The sequence below is a fragment of the Oncorhynchus kisutch genome, linkage group LG26 (genome assembly GCF_002021735.2).
Source record: "Oncorhynchus kisutch isolate 150728-3 linkage group LG26, Okis_V2, whole genome shotgun sequence".
Taxonomy (NCBI): domain Eukaryota; kingdom Metazoa; phylum Chordata; class Actinopteri; order Salmoniformes; family Salmonidae; genus Oncorhynchus; species Oncorhynchus kisutch.
Window position 1 is genome coordinate 51,899,670 of NC_034199.2, and position 17,731 is coordinate 51,917,400.

The 17,731-nt window shown below is 36.3% G+C and overlaps 1 protein-coding gene across 1 annotated transcript in view; it reads right to left on the bottom strand.

Annotated features, from left to right (window-relative positions):
* The window catches only part of map3k13 (mitogen-activated protein kinase kinase kinase 13), a 140,773-nt gene that overhangs the window by 97,438 nt on the left and 25,604 nt on the right, over window positions 1–17,731 (bottom strand). The window lies entirely within an intron of this gene.

The following is a 17,731-nucleotide window of genomic DNA, read 5'->3' on the forward strand; positions in this document are numbered from 1 at the left end:
TGGTAAATAGAATGAATATAACATCTAAACCTGGTAATATGACTGGTAAATAGAATGAATATAATATCTAAACCTGGTAATATGACTGGTAAATAGAATGAATAGAACCTCTAACCCTGGTAATATGACTGGTAAATAGAATGAATAGAACCTCTAACCCTGGTAATATGACTGGTAAATAGAATGAATATAATATCTAAACCTGGTAATATGACTGGTAAATAGAATGAATAGAACCTCTAACCCTGGTAAATAGAATGAATATAATATCTAAACCTGGTAATATGACTGGTAAATAGAATGAATAGAACCTCTAACCCTGGTAATATGACTGGTAAATAGAATGAATAGAACCTCTAATGCTGGTAAATAGAATGAATACAACCTGTAACCCTGGTAATATGACTGGTAAATAGAATGAATAGAACCTCTAACCCTGGTAATATGACTGGTAAATAGAATGAATAGAACCTCTAACGCTGGTAAATAGAATGAATACAACCTGTAACCCTGGTAATATGACTGGTAAACAGAATGAATACAACCTGTAACCCTGGTAACCCTGGTAATAAATAGAATGAATAGAACCTCTAACCCTGGTAATATGACTGGTAAATAGAATGAATAGAACCTCTAACGCTGGTAAATAGAATGAATACAACCTGTAACCCTGGTAATATGACTGGTAAATAGAATGAATAGAACCTGTAACCCTGGTAAATAGAATGAATAGAACCTCTAACCCGAACAGAGCAGTAGAGAACAGAACAGAGAAGTAGAGAACAGAACAGAGCAGTAGAGAACAGAACAGAGCAGTAGAGAACAGAACAGAACAGTAGAGAACAGAACAGAGCAGTAGAGAACAGAACAGAACAGAGCAGTAGAGAACAGAACAGAACAGTAGAGAACAGAACAGAGCAGTAGAGAACAGAACAGAACAGAGCAGTAGAGAACAGAACAGAGCAGTAGAGAACAAAACAGAACAGAGCAGTAGAGAACAGAACAGAGCAGTAGAGAACAAAACAGAACAGAGCAGTAGTAACTGACCACTAGTATTCTAGTTTAGTAACTGACCACTAGTATTCTAGTTTAGTAACTGACCACTAGTACTCTGGTTTAGTAACTGACCACTAGTACTCTGGTTTAGTAACTGACCACTAGTATTCTAGTTTAGTAACTGACCACTAGTATTCTACCTTAGTAACTGACCACTAGTATTCTAATTTAGTAACTGACCACTAGTATTCTAACCTTAGTAACTGACCACTAGTATTCTACTTTAGTAACTGACCACTAGTATTCTAGTTTAGTAACTGACCACTAGTATTCTAGTTTAGTAACTGACCTCTAGTATTCTAGTTTAGTAACTGACCACTAGTACTCTGGTTTAGTAACTGACCACTAGTACTCTAGTTTAGTAACTGACCACTAGTACTCTGGTTTAGTAACTGACCACTAGTATTCTAGTTTAGTAACTACCCACTAGTATTCTAGTTTAGGAACTAACCACTAGTATTCTAGTTTAAAAACAAAAATAGGTCAATAGAATGAATAGAACCTCTAACCCTGGTAAATAGAATGAATATAACATCTAAACCTGGTAATATGACTGGTAAATAGAATGAATATAATATCTAAACCTGGTAATATGACTGGTAAATAGAATGAATAGAACCTCTAACCCTGGTAATATGACTGGTAAATAGAATGAATAGAACCTCTAACCCTGGTAATATGACTGGTAAATAGAATGAATATAATATCTAAACCTGGTAATATGACTGGTAAATAGAATGAATAGAACCTCTAACCCTGGTAAATAGAATGAATATAATATCTAAACCTGGTAATATGACTGGTAAATAGAATGAATAGAACCTCTAACCCTGGTAATATGACTGGTAAATAGAATGAATAGAACCTCTAATGCTGGTAAATAGAATGAATACAACCTGTAACCCTGGTAATATGACTGGTAAATAGAATGAATAGAACCTCTAACCCTGGTAATATGACTGGTAAATAGAATGAATAGAACCTCTAACGCTGGTAAATAGAATGAATACAACCTGTAACCCTGGTAATATGACTGGTAAACAGAATGAATACAACCTGTAACCCTGGTAACCCTGGTAATAAATAGAATGAATAGAACCTCTAACCCTGGTAATATGACTGGTAAATAGAATGAATAGAACCTCTAACGCTGGTAAATAGAATGAATACAACCTGTAACCCTGGTAATATGACTGGTAAATAGAATGAATAGAACCTGTAACCCTGGTAAATAGAATGAATAGAACCTCTAACCCGAACAGAGCAGTAGAGAACAGAACAGAGAAGTAGAGAACAGAACAGAGCAGTAGAGAACAGAACAGAGCAGTAGAGAACAGAACAGAACAGTAGAGAACAGAACAGAGCAGTAGAGAACAGAACAGAACAGAGCAGTAGAGAACAGAACAGAACAGTAGAGAACAGAACAGAGCAGTAGAGAACAGAACAGAACAGAGCAGTAGAGAACAGAACAGAACAGAGCAGTAGAGAACAGAACAGAGCAGTAGAGAACAAAACAGAACAGAGCAGTAGTAACTGACCACTAGTATTCTAGTTTAGTAACTGACCACTAGTATTCTAGTTTAGTAACTGACCACTAGTACTCTGGTTTAGTAACTGACCACTAGTACTCTGGTTTAGTAACTGACCACTAGTATTCTAGTTTAGTAACTGACCACTAGTATTCTAATTTAGTAACTGACCACTAGTATTCTAACCTTAGTAACTGACCACTAGTATTCTACTTTAGTAACTGACCACTAGTATTCTAGTTTAGTAACTGACCACTAGTATTCTAGTTTAGTAACTGACCTCTAGTATTCTAGTTTAGTAACTGACCACTAGTACTCTGGTTTAGTAACTGACCACTAGTACTCTAGTTTAGTAACTGACCACTAGTACTCTGGTTTAGTAACTGACCACTAGTATTCTAGTTTAGTAACTACCCACTAGTATTCTAGTTTAGGAACTAACCACTAGTATTCTAGTTTAAAAACAAAAATAGGTCAATAGAATGAATAGAACCTCTAACCCTGGTAAATAGAATGAATATAATATCTAAACCTGGTAATATGACTGGTAAATAGAATGAATAGAACCTCTAACCCTGGTAATATGACTGGTAAATAGAATGAATAGAACCTCTAATGCTGGTAAATAGAATGAATACAACCTGTAACCCTGGTAATATGACTGGTAAATAGAATGAATACAACCTGTAACCCTGGTAAATAGAATGAATAGAACCTCTAACCCTGGTAAATAGAATGAATAGAACCTGTAACCCTGGTAAATAGAATGAATAGAACCTCTAACCCTGGTAATATGACTGGTAAATATAATGAATAGAACCTGTAACCCTGGTAAACAGAATGTATATAACCTGTAACCCTGGTAATATGACTGGTAAATAGAATGAATAGAACCTGTAACCCTGGTAATATGACTGGTAAATAGAATGAATAGAACCTCTAACCCTGGTAATATGACTGGTAAATACAATGAATAGAACCTCTAACCCTGGTAAATAAAATGAATAGAACCCGTAACCCTGGTAATATGACTGGTAAATAGAATGAATAGAACCTGTAACCCTGGTAAATAGAATGAATAGAACCTGTAACCCTGGTAATATGACTGGTAAATAGAATGAATAGAACCTCTAGCCCTGGTAATATGACTGGTAAATAGAATGAATAGAACCTGTAACCCTGGTAATATGACTGGTAAATAGAATGAATTGAACCTGTAACCCTGGTAATATGACTGGTAAATAGAATGAATAGAACCTGTAACCCTGGTAAATAGAATGAATAGAACCTCTAACCCTGGTAAATAGAATGAATAGAACCTCTAACCCTGGAAATATGACTGGTAAATAGAATGAATAGAACCTCTAACCCTGGTAATATGACTGGTAAATAGAATGAATAGAACCTGTAACCCTGGTAATATGACTGGTAAATAGAATGAATAGAACCTGTAACCCTGGTCATATGACTGGTAAATAGAATGAATAGAACCTCTAACCCTGGTAAATAGAATGAATAGAACCTCTAACCCTGGTAATATGACTGGTAAATAGAATGAATAGAACCTGTAACCCTGGTAATATGACTGGTAAATAGAATGAATAGAACCTCTAACCCTGGTAATATGACTGGTAAATAGAATGAATAGAACCTCTAACCCTGGTAAATAGAATGAATAGAACCTGTAACCCTGGTAATATGACTGGTAAATAGAATGAATAGAACCTCTAACCCTGGTAATATGACTGGTAAATAGAATGAATAGAACCTCTAACCCTGGTAAATAGAATGAATAGAACCTCTAACCCTGGTAAATAGAATGAATAGAACCTCTAACCCTGGTAATATGACTGGTAAATAGAATGAATACAACCTGTAACTCTGGTAATATGACTGGTAAATAGAATGAATAGAACCTGTAACCCTGGTAAATAGAATGAATAGAACCTCTAACCCGAACAGAGCAGTAGAGAACAGAACAGTAGAGAACAGAACAGAGCAGTAGAGAACAGAACAGAGCAGTAGAGGACAGAACAGAGCAGTAGAGAACAGAACAGCAGAGAACAGAACAGAGCAGTAGAGAACAGAACAGAGCAGTAGAGAACAAAACAGAACAGTAGAGAACAGAACAGAGCAGTAGAGAACAGAACAGAGCAGTAGAGAACAGAACAGAGCAGTAGAGAACAGAATAGAACAGAACAGAGCAGTAGAGAACAGAACAGAGCAGTAGAGAACAGAACAGAGCAGTAGAGAACAAAACAGAACAGTAGAGAACAAAACAGAACAGAGCAGTAGTAACTGACCACTAGTATTCTAGTTTAGTAACTGACCACTAGTATTCTAGTTTAGTAACTGACCACTAGTACTCTGGTTTAGTAACTGACCACTAGTACTCTGGTTTAGTAACTGACCACTAGTATTCTAGTTTAGTAACTGACCTCTAGTATTCTAGTTTAGTAACTACCCACTAGTATTCTAGTTTAGGAACTAACCTCTAGTATTCTAATTTAGTAACTGACCACTAGTATTCTACCTTAGTAACTGACCACTAGTATTCTAATTTAGTAACTGACCACTAGTATTCTACCTTAGTAACTGACCACTAGTATTCTACTTTAGTAACTGACCACTAGTATTCTAGTTTAGTAACTGACCACTAGTATTCTAATTTAGTAACTGACCACTAGTATTCTACCTTAGTAACTGACCACTAGTATTCTACATTAGTAACTGACCACTAGTATTCTACTTTAGTAACTGACCACTAGTATTCTAGTTTAGTAACTAACCACTAGTATTCTAGTTTAAAAACAAAAATAGGTCAATAGAATGAATAGAAACTCTAACCCTGGTAAATAGAATGAATATAACATCTAAACCTGGTAATATGACTGGTAAATAGAATGAATAGAACCTCTAACCCTGGTAATATGACTGGTAAATAGAATGAATAGAACCTCTAACCCTGGTAATATGACTGGAAAATAGAATGAATAGAACCTGTAACGCTGGTAAATAGAATGAATAGAACCTCTAACCCGAACAGAGCAGTAGAGAACAGAACAGTAGAGAACAGAACAGAGCAGTAGAGAACAGAACAGAGCAGTAGAGAACAGAACAGCAGAGAACAGAACAGAGCAGTAGAGAACAGAACAGAGCAGTAGAGAACAGAACAGAACAGTAGAGAACAGAACAGAGCAGTAGAGAACAGAACAGAGCAGTAGAGAACAGAACAGAGCAGTAGAGAACAGAACAGAACAGTAGAGAACAGAACAGAACAGTAGAGAACAGAACAGAGCAGTAGAGAACAGAACAGAGCAGTAGAGAACAGAACAGAGCAGTAGAGAACAGAACAGAACAGTAGAGAACAGAACAGAGCAGTAGAGAACAGAACAGAGCAGTAGAGAACAGAACAGAACAGAGCAGTAGAGAACAGAACAGAGCAGTAGAGAACAGAACAGAGCAGTAGAGAACAAAACAGAACAGAGCAGTAGTAACTGACCACTAGTATTCTAGTTTAGTAACTGACCACTAGTATTCTAGTTTAGTAACTGACCACTAGTACTCTGGTTTAGTAACTGACCACTAGTATTCTAGTTTAGTAACGGACCTCTAGTATTCTAGTTTAGTAACTACCCACTAGTATTCTAGTTTAGGAACTAACCACTAGTATTCTAATTTAGTAACTGACCACTAGTATTCTACCTTAGTAACTGACCACTAGTATTCTACCTTAGTAACTGACCACTAGTATTCTAATTTAGTAACTGACCACTAGTATTCTACCTTAGTAACTGACCACTAGTATTCTACTTTAGTAACTGACCTCTAGTATTCTAGTTTAGTAACTGACCACTAGTATTCTAGTTTAGTAACTGACCTCTAGTATTCTAGTTTAGTAACTGACCACTAGTACTCTGGTTTAGTAACTGACCACTAGTACTCTAGTTTAGTAACTGACCACTAGTACTCTGGTTTAGTAACTGACCACTAGTATTCTAGTTTAGTAACTACCCACTATTATTCTAGTTTAGGAACTAACCACTAGTATTCTAGTTTAAAACAAAAATAGGTCAATAGAATGAATAGAACCTCTAACCCTGGTAATATGACTGGTAAATAGAATGAATAGAACCTCTAACGCTGGTAAATAGAATGAATACAACCTGTAACCCTGGTAATATGACTGGTAAATAGAATGAATAGAACCTGTAACCCTGGTAAATAGAATGAATAGAACCTCTAACCCGAACAGAGCAGTAGAGAACAGAACAGAGAAGTAGAGAACAGAACAGAGCAGTAGAGAACAGAACAGAGCAGTAGAGAACAGAACAGAACAGTAGAGAACAGAACAGAGCAGTAGAGAACAGAACAGAACAGAGCAGTAGAGAACAGAACAGAACAGTAGAGAACAGAACAGAGCAGTAGAGAACAGAACAGAACAGAGCAGTAGAGAACAGAACAGAACAGAGCAGTAGAGAACAGAACAGAGCAGTAGAGAACAAAACAGAACAGAGCAGTAGTAACTGACCACTAGTATTCTAGTTTAGTAACTGACCACTAGTATTCTAGTTTAGTAACTGACCACTAGTACTCTGGTTTAGTAACTGACCACTAGTACTCTGGTTTAGTAACTGACCACTAGTATTCTAGTTTAGTAACTGACCTATAGTATTCTAGTTTAGTAACTACCCACTAGTATTCTAGTTTAGGAACTAACCTCTAGTATTCTAATTTAGTAACTGACCACTAGTATTCTACCTTAGTAACTGACCACTAGTATTCTACCTTAGTAACTGACCACTAGTATTCTAATTTAGTAACTGACCACTAGTATTCTACCTTAGTAACTGACCACTAGTATTCTACTTTAGTAACTGACCACTAGTATTCTAGTTTAGTAACTGACCACTAGTATTCTAGTTTAGTAACTGACCTCTAGTATTCTAGTTTAGTAACTGACCACTAGTACTCTGGTTTAGTAACTGACCACTAGTACTCTAGTTTAGTAACTGACCACTAGTACTCTGGTTTAGTAACTGACCACTAGTATTCTAGTTTAGTAACTACCCACTAGTATTCTAGTTTAGGAACTAACCACTAGTATTCTAGTTTAAAAACAAAAATAGGTCAATAGAATGAATAGAACCTCTAACCCTGGTAAATAGAATGAATATAACATCTAAACCTGGTAATATGACTGGTAAATAGAATGAATAGAACCTCTAACCCTGGTAATATGACTGGTAAATAGAATGAATAGAACCTGTAACCCTGGTAATATGACTGGTAAATAGAATGAATAGAACCTCTAACCCTGGTAATATGACTGGTAAATAGAATGAATAGAACCTCTAACCCTGGTAATATGACTGGTAAATAGAATGAATAGAACCTCTAACCCTGGTAATATGACTGGTAAATAGAATGAATACAACCTGTAACTCTGGTAATATGACTGGTAAATAGAATGAATAGAACCTGTAACCCTGGTAAATAGAATGAATAGAACCTCTAACCCGAACAGAGCAGTAGAGAACAGAACAGTAGAGAACAGAACAGAGCAGTAGAGAACAGAACAGAGCAGTAGAGAACAGAACAGAGCAGTAGAGAACAGAACAGCAGAGAACAGAACAGAGCAGTAGAGGACAGAACAGAGCAGTAGAGAACAGAACAGAACAGTAGAGAACAGAACAGAGCAGTAGAGAACAGAACAGAGCAGTAGAGAACAGAACAGAGCAGTAGAGAACAGAATAGAACAGAACAGAGCAGTAGAGAACAGAACAGAGCAGTAGAGAACAGAACAGAGCAGTAGAGAACAAAACAGAACAGTAGAGAACAAAACAGAACAGAGCAGTAGTAACTGACCACTAGTATTCTAGTTTAGTAACTGACCACTAGTATTCTAGTTTAGTAACTGACCACTAGTACTCTGGTTTAGTAACTGACCACTAGTACTCTGGTTTAGTAACTGACCACTAGTATTCTAGTTTAGTAACTGACCTCTAGTATTCTAGTTTAGTAACTACCCACTAGTATTCTAGTTTAGGAACTAACCTCTAGTATTCTAATTTAGTAACTGACCACTAGTATTCTACCTTAGTAACTGACCACTAGTATTCTAATTTAGTAACTGACCACTAGTATTCTACCTTAGTAACTGACCACTAGTATTCTACTTTAGTAACTGACCACTAGTATTCTAGTTTAGTAACTGACCACTAGTATTCTAATTTAGTAACTGACCACTAGTATTCTACCTTAGTAACTGACCACTAGTATTCTACATTAGTAACTGACCACTAGTATTCTACTTTAGTAACTGACCACTAGTATTCTAGTTTAGTAACTAACCACTAGTATTCTAGTTTAAAAACAAAAATAGGTCAATAGAATGAATAGAAACTCTAACCCTGGTAAATAGAATGAATATAACATCTAAACCTGGTAATATGACTGGTAAATAGAATGAATAGAACCTCTAACCCTGGTAATATGACTGGTAAATAGAATGAATACAACCTGTAACCCTGGTAATATGACTGGAAAATAGAATGAATAGAACCTGTAACGCTGGTAAATAGAATGAATAGAACCTCTAACCCGAACAGAGCAGTAGAGAACAGAACAGTAGAGAACAGAACAGAGCAGTAGAGAACAGAACAGAGCAGTAGAGAACAGAACAGCAGAGAACAGAACAGAGCAGTAGAGAACAGAACAGAGCAGTAGAGAACAGAACAGAACAGTAGAGAACAGAACAGAGCAGTAGAGAACAGAACAGAGCAGTAGAGAACAGAACAGAGCAGTAGAGAACAGAACAGAACAGTAGAGAACAGAACAGAACAGTAGAGAACAGAACAGAGCAGTAGAGAACAGAACAGAGCAGTAGAGAACAGAACAGAGCAGTAGAGAACAGAACAGAACAGTAGAGAACAGAACAGAACAGTAGAGAACAGAACAGAGCAGTAGAGAACAGAACAGAACAGAGCAGTAGAGAACAGAACAGAGCAGTAGAGAACAGAACAGAGCAGTAGAGAACAAAACAGAACAGAGCAGTAGTAACTGACCACTAGTATTCTAGTTTAGTAACTGACCACTAGTATTCTAGTTTAGTAACTGACCACTAGTACTCTGGTTTAGTAACTGACCACTAGTATTCTAGTTTAGTAACTGACCACTAGTATTCTAGTTTAGTAACTACCCACTAGTATTCTAGTTTAGGAACTAACCACTAGTATTCTAATTTAGTAACTGACCACTAGTATTCTACCTTAGTAACTGACCACTAGTATTCTACCTTAGTAACTGACCACTAGTATTCTAGTTTAGTAACTGACCACTAGTATTCTAGTTTAGTAACTGACCACTAGTACTCTGGTTTAGTAACTGACCACTAGTACTCTAGTTTAGTAACTGACCACTAGTACTCTGGTTTAGTAACTGACCACTAGTATTCTAGTTTAGTAACTACCCACTAGTATTCTAGTTTAGGAACTAACCACTAGTATTCTAGTTTAAAAACAAAAATAGGTCAATAGAATGAATAGAACCTCTAACCCTGGTAAATAGAATGAATATAACATCTAAACCTGGTAATATGACTGGTAAATAGAATGAATATAATATCTAAACCTGGTAATATGACTGGTAAATAGAATGAATAGAACCTCTAACCCTGGTAATATGACTGGTAAATAGAATGAATAGAACCTCTAACCCTGGTAATATGACTGGTAAATAGAATTAATATAATATCTAAACCTGGTAATATGACTGGTAAATAGAATGAATAGAACCTCTAACCCTGGTAAATAGAATGAATATAATATCTAAACCTGGTAATATGACTGGTAAATAGAATGAATAGAACCTCTAACCCTGGTAATATGACTGGTAAATAGAATGAATAGAACCTTTAATGCTGGTAAATAGAATGAATACAACCTGTAACCCTGGTAATATGACTGGTAAATAGAATGAATAGAACCTCTAACCCTGGTAATATGACTGGTAAATAGAATGAATAGAACCTCTAACGCTGGTAAATAGAATGAATACAACCTGTAACCCTGGTAATATGACTGGTAAACAGAATGAATACAACCTGTAACCCTGGTAACCCTGGTAATAAATAGAATGAATAGAACCTCTAACCCTGGTAATATGACTGGTAAATAGAATGAATAGAACCTCTAACGCTGGTAAATAGAATGAATACAACCTGTAACCCTGGTAATATGACTGGTAAATAGAATGAATAGAACCTGTAACCCTGGTAAATAGAATGAATAGAACCTCTAACCCGAACAGAGCAGTAGAGAACAGAACAGAGAAGTAGAGAACAGAACAGAGCAGTAGAGAACAGAACAGAGCAGTAGAGAACAGAACAGAACAGTAGAGAACAGAACAGAGCAGTAGAGAACAGAACAGAACAGAGCAGTAGAGAACAGAACAGAACAGTAGAGAACAGAACAGAGCAGTAGAGAACAGAACAGAACAGAGCAGTAGAGAACAGAACAGAACAGAGCAGTAGAGAACAGAACAGAGCAGTAGAGAACAAAACAGAACAGAGCAGTAGTAACTGACCACTAGTATTCTAGTTTAGTAACTGACCACTAGTATTCTAGTTTAGTAACTGACCACTAGTACTCTGGTTTAGTAACTGACCACTAGTACTCTGGTTTAGTAACTGACCACTAGTATTCTAGTTTAGTAACTGACCACTAGTATTCTAATTTAGTAACTGACCACTAGTATTCTAACCTTAGTAACTGACCACTAGTATTCTACTTTAGTAACTGACCACTAGTATTCTAGTTTAGTAACTGACCACTAGTATTCTAGTTTAGTAACTGACCTCTAGTATTCTAGTTTAGTAACTGACCACTAGTACTCTGGTTTAGTAACTGACCACTAGTACTCTAGTTTAGTAACTGACCACTAGTACTCTGGTTTAGTAACTGACCACTAGTATTCTAGTTTAGTAACTACCCACTAGTATTCTAGTTTAGGAACTAACCACTAGTATTCTAGTTTAAAAACAAAAATAGGTCAATAGAATGAATAGAACCTCTAACCCTGGTAAATAGAATGAATATAATATCTAAACCTGGTAATATGACTGGTAAATAGAATGAATAGAACCTCTAACCCTGGTAATATGACTGGTAAATAGAATGAATAGAACCTCTAATGCTGGTAAATAGAATGAATACAACCTGTAACCCTGGTAATATGACTGGTAAATAGAATGAATACAACCTGTAACCCTGGTAAATAGAATGAATAGAACCTCTAACCCTGGTAAATAGAATGAATAGAACCTGTAACCCTGGTAAATAGAATGAATAGAACCTCTAACCCTGGTAAATAGAATGAATAGAACCTGTAACCCTGGTAAATAGAATGAATAGAACCTGTAACCCTGGTAAATAGAATGAATAGAACCTCTAACCCTGGTAATATGACTGGTAAATAGAATGAATAGAACCTCTAACCCTGGTAATATGACTGGTAAATAGAATGAATAGAACCTGTAACCCTGGTAAACAGAATGTATATAACCTGTAACCCTGGTAATATGACTGGTAAATAGAATGAATAGAACCTGTAACCCTGGTAATATGACTGGTAAATAGAATGAATAGAACCTCTAACCCTGGTAATATGACTGGTAAATACAATGAATAGAACCTCTAACCCTGGTAAATAAAATGAATAGAACCCGTAACCCTGGTAATATGACTGGTAAATAGAATGAATAGAACCTGTAACCCTGGTAAATAGAATGAATAGAACCTGTAACCCTGGTAATATGACTGGTAAATAGAATGAATAGAACCTCTAGCCCTGGTAATATGACTGGTAAATAGAATGAATAGAACCTGTAACCCTGGTAATATGACTGGTAAATAGAATGAATTGAACCTGTAACCCTGGTAATATGACTGGTAAATAGAATGAATAGAACCTGTAACCCTGGTAAATAGAATGAATAGAACCTCTAACCCTGGTAAATAGAATGAATAGAACCTCTAACCCTGGAAATATGACTGGTAAATAGAATGAATAGAACCTCTAACCCTGGTAATATGACTGGTAAATAGAATGAATAGAACCTGTAACCCTGGTAATATGACTGGTAAATAGAATGAATAGAACCTGTAACCCTGGTCATATGACTGGTAAATAGAATGAATAGAACCTCTAACCCTGGTAAATAGAATGAATAGAACCTGTAACCCTGGTAATATGACTGGTAAATAGAATGAATAGAACCTCTAACCCTGGTAATATGACTGGTAAATAGAATGAATAGAACCTCTAACCCTGGTAAATAGAATGAATAGAACCTCTAACCCTGGTAAATAGAATGAATACAACCTGTAACCCTGGTAATATGACTGGTAAACAGAATGAATACAACCTGTAACCCTGGTAACCCTGGTAATAAATAGAATGAATAGAACCTGTAACCCTGGTAAATAGAATGAATAGAACCTCTAACCCTGGTAAATAGAATGAATACAACCTGTAACCCTGGTAATATGACTGGTAAATAGAATGAATAGAACCTGTAACCCTGGTAATATGACTGGTAAATAGAATGAATAGAACCTGTAACCCTGGTAATATGACTGGTAAATAGAATGAATAGAACCTCTAACCCTGGTAATATGACTGGTAAATAGAATGACTAGAACCTCTAACCCTGGTAATATGACTGGTAAATAGAATTAATAGAACCTCTAACCCTGGTAATATGACTGGTAAATAGAATGAATAGAACCTCTAACCCTGGTAAATAGAATGAATATAATATCTAAACCTGGTAATATGACTGGTAAATAGAATGAATAGAACCTCTAACCCTGGTAATATGACTGGTAAATAGAATGAATAGAACCTCTAATGCTGGTAAATAGAATGAATACAACCTGTAACCCTGGTAATATGACTGGTAAATAGAATGAATACAACCTGTAACCCTGGTAAATAGAATGAATAGAACCTCTAACCCTGGTAAATAGAATGAATAGAACCTGTAACCCTGGTAAATAGAATGAATAGAACCTCTAACCCTGGTAATATGACTGGTAAATATAATGAATAGAACCTGTAACCCTGGTAAACAGAATGTATATAACCTGTAACCCTGGTAATATGACTGGTAAATAGAATGAATAGAACCTGTAACCCTGGTAATATGACTGGTAAATAGAATGAATAGAACCTCTAACCCTGGTAATATGACTGGTAAATACAATGAATAGAACCTCTAACCCTGGTAAATAAAATGAATAGAACCCGTAACCCTGGTAATATGACTGGTAAATAGAATGAATAGAACCTGTAACCCTGGTAAATAGAATGAATAGAACCTGTAACCCTGGTAATATGACTGGTAAATAGAATGAATAGAACCTCTAGCCCTGGTAATATGACTGGTAAATAGAATGAATAGAACCTGTAACCCTGGTAATATGACTGGTAAATAGAATGAATTGAACCTGTAACCCTGGTAATATGACTGGTAAATAGAATGAATAGAACCTGTAACCCTGGTAAATAGAATGAATAGAACCTCTAACCCTGGTAAATAGAATGAATAGAACCTCTAACCCTGGAAATATGACTGGTAAATAGAATGAATAGAACCTCTAACCCTGGTAATATGACTGGTAAATAGAATGAATAGAACCTGTAACCCTGGTAATATGACTGGTAAATAGAATGAATAGAACCTGTAACCCTGGTCATATGACTGGTAAATAGAATGAATAGAACCTCTAACCCTGGTAAATAGAATGAATAGAACCTCTAACCCTGGTAATATGACTGGTAAATAGAATGAATAGAACCTCTAACCCTGGTAATATGACTGGTAAATAGAATGAATAGAACCTCTAACCCTGGTAATATGACTGGTAAATAGAATGAATAGAACCTCTAACCCTGGTAAATAGAATGAATAGAACCTGTAACCCTGGTAATATGACTGGTAAATAGAATGAATAGAACCTCTAACCCTGGTAAATAGAATGAATAGAACCTCTAACCCTGGTAAATAGAATGAATACAACCTGTAACCCTGGTAATATGACTGGTAAACAGAATGAATACAACCTGTAACCCTGGTAACCCTGGTAATAAATAGAATGAATAGAACCTGTAACCCTGGTAAATAGAATGAATAGAACCTCTAACCCTGGTAAATAGAATGAATACAACCTGTAACCCTGGTAATATGACTGGTAAATAGAATGAATAGAACCTGTAACCCTGGTAATATGACTGGTAAATAGAATGAATAGAACCTGTAACCCTGGTAATATGACTGGTAAATAGAATGAATAGAACCTCTAACCCTGGTAATATGACTGGTAAATAGAATGACTAGAACCTCTAACCCTGGTAATATGACTGGTAAATAGAATTAATAGAACCTCTAACCCTGGTAATATGACTGGTAAATAGAATGAATAGAACCTCTAACCCTGGTAATATGACTGGTAAATAGAATGAATAGAACCTCTAACCCTGTTAAATAGAACAAATAGAACCTGTAACCCTGGTAATATGACTGGTAAATAGAATGAATAGAACCTGTAACCCTGGTAATAAGACTGGTAAATAGAATTAATAGAACCTCTAATGCTGGTAAATAGAATGAATACAACCTGTAACCCTGGTAAACAGAATGAATAGAACCTCTAACCCTGGTAATATGACTGGTAAATAGAATGAATAGAACCTGTAACCCTGGTAAACAGAATGTATATAACCTGTAACCCTGGTAATATGACTGGTAAATAGAATGAATAGAACCTGTAACCCTGGTAATATGACTGGTAAAAATCAAGAGTCGGCTTTCTATTCCGCAACAAAGCCTCCTTCACTCACGCCGCCAAGCTTACCCTAGTAAAACTGACTATCCTACCGATCCTCGACTTCGGCGATGTCATCTACAAAATGGCTTCCAACACTCTACTCAGCAAACTGGATGCAGTCTATCACAGTGCCATCCGTTTCGTCACTAAAGCACCTTATACCACCCACCACTGCGACTTGTATGCTCTAGTCGGCTGGCCCTCGCTACATATTCGTCGCCAGACCCACTGGCTCCAGGTCATCTACAAGTCCATGCTAGGTAAAGCTCCGCCTTATCTCAGTTCACTGGTCACGATGGCAACACCCATCCGTAGCACGCGCTCCAGCAGGTGTATCTCACTGATCATCCCTAAAGCCAACACCTCATTTGGCCGCCTTTCGTTCCAGTACTCTGCTGCCTGTGACTGGAACGAATTGCAAAAATCGCTGAAGTTGGAGACTTTTATCTCCCTCACAAACTTCAAACATCAGCTATCTGAGCAGCTAACCGATCGCTGCAGCTGTACATAGTCTATTGGTAAATAGCCCACCCTTTTTCACCTACCTCATCCCCATACTGTTTTTATTTATTTACTTTTCTGCTCTTTTGCACACCAATATCTCTACCTGTACATGACCATCTGATCATTCATCACTCCAGTGTTAATCTGCAAAATTGTAATTATTTGCCTACCTCCTCATGCCTTTTGCACACATTGTATATAGACTCCCCCTTTGGTTTCTACTGTGTTATTGACTTGTTAATTGTTTACTCCATGTGTAACTCTTTGTTGTCTGCTCACACTGCTATGCTTTATCTTGGCCAGGTCGCAGTTGCAAATGAGAACTTGTTCTCAACTAGCCTACCTGGTTAAATAAAGGTGTTCTCAACTAGCCTACCTGGTTAAATAAAGGTGAAATAAAATAAAAAAATTAAAATAGAATGAATAGAACCTGTAACCCTGGTAAATTGAATGAATAGAACCTGTAACCCTGGTAATATGACTGGTAAATAGAATGAATAGAACCTCTAGCCCTGGTAATATGACTGGTAAATAGAATGAATAGAACCTGTAACCCTGGTAATATGACTGGTAAATAGAATGAATAGAACCTCTAGCCCTGGTAATATGACTGGTAAATAGAATGAATAGAACCTGTAACCCTGGTAATATGACTGGTAAATAGAATGAATTGAACCTGTAACCCTGGTAATATGACTGGTAAATAGAGTGAATAGAACCTGTAACCCTGGTAAATAGAATGAATAGAACCTCTAACCCTGGTAAATAGAATGAATAGAACCTCTAACCCTGGAAATATGACTGGTAAATAGAACGAATAGAACCTCTAACCCTGGTAATATGACTGGTAAATAGAATGAATAGAACCTCTAACCCTGGTAAATAGAATGAATAGAACCTGTAACCCTGGTAAATAGAATGAATAGAACCTCTAACCCTGGTAATATGACTGGTAAATAGAATGAATAGAACCTCTAACCCTGGTAAATAGAATGAATAGAACCTGTAACCCTGGTAATATGACTGGTAAATATAATGAATAGAACCTGTAACCCTGGTAATATGACTGGTAAATTGAATGAATAGAACCTGTAACCCTGGTAATATGACTGGTAAATAGAATGAATAGAACCTCTAGCCCTGGTAATATGACTGGTAAATAGAATGAATAGAACCTGTAACCCTGGTAATATGACTGGTAAATAGAATGAATTGAACCTGTAACCCTGGTAATATGACTGGTAAATAGAATGAATAGAACCTGTAACCCTGGTAAATAGAATGAATAGAACCTCTAACCCTGGTAAATAGAATGAATAGAACCTCTAACCCTGGTAAATAGAATGAATAGAACCTGTAACCCTGGTAATATGACTGGTAAATAGAATGAATAGAACCTGTAACCCTGGTAATATGACTGGTAAATAGAATGAATAGAACCTCAAACCCTGGTAAATAGAATGAATAGAACCTGTAACCCTGGTAATATGACTGGTAAATAGAATGAATTGAACCTGTAACCCTGGTAATATGACTGGTAAATAGAATGAATAGAACCTGTAACCCTGGTGATATGACTGGTAAATAGAATGAATAGAACCTCTAACCCTGGTAATATGACTGGTAAATAGAATGAATAGAATCTCTAACCCTGGTAATATGACTGGTAAATAGAATGAATACAACCTCTAACCCTGGTAAATAGAATGAATAGAACCTCTAACCCTGGTAAATAGAATGAATACAACCTGT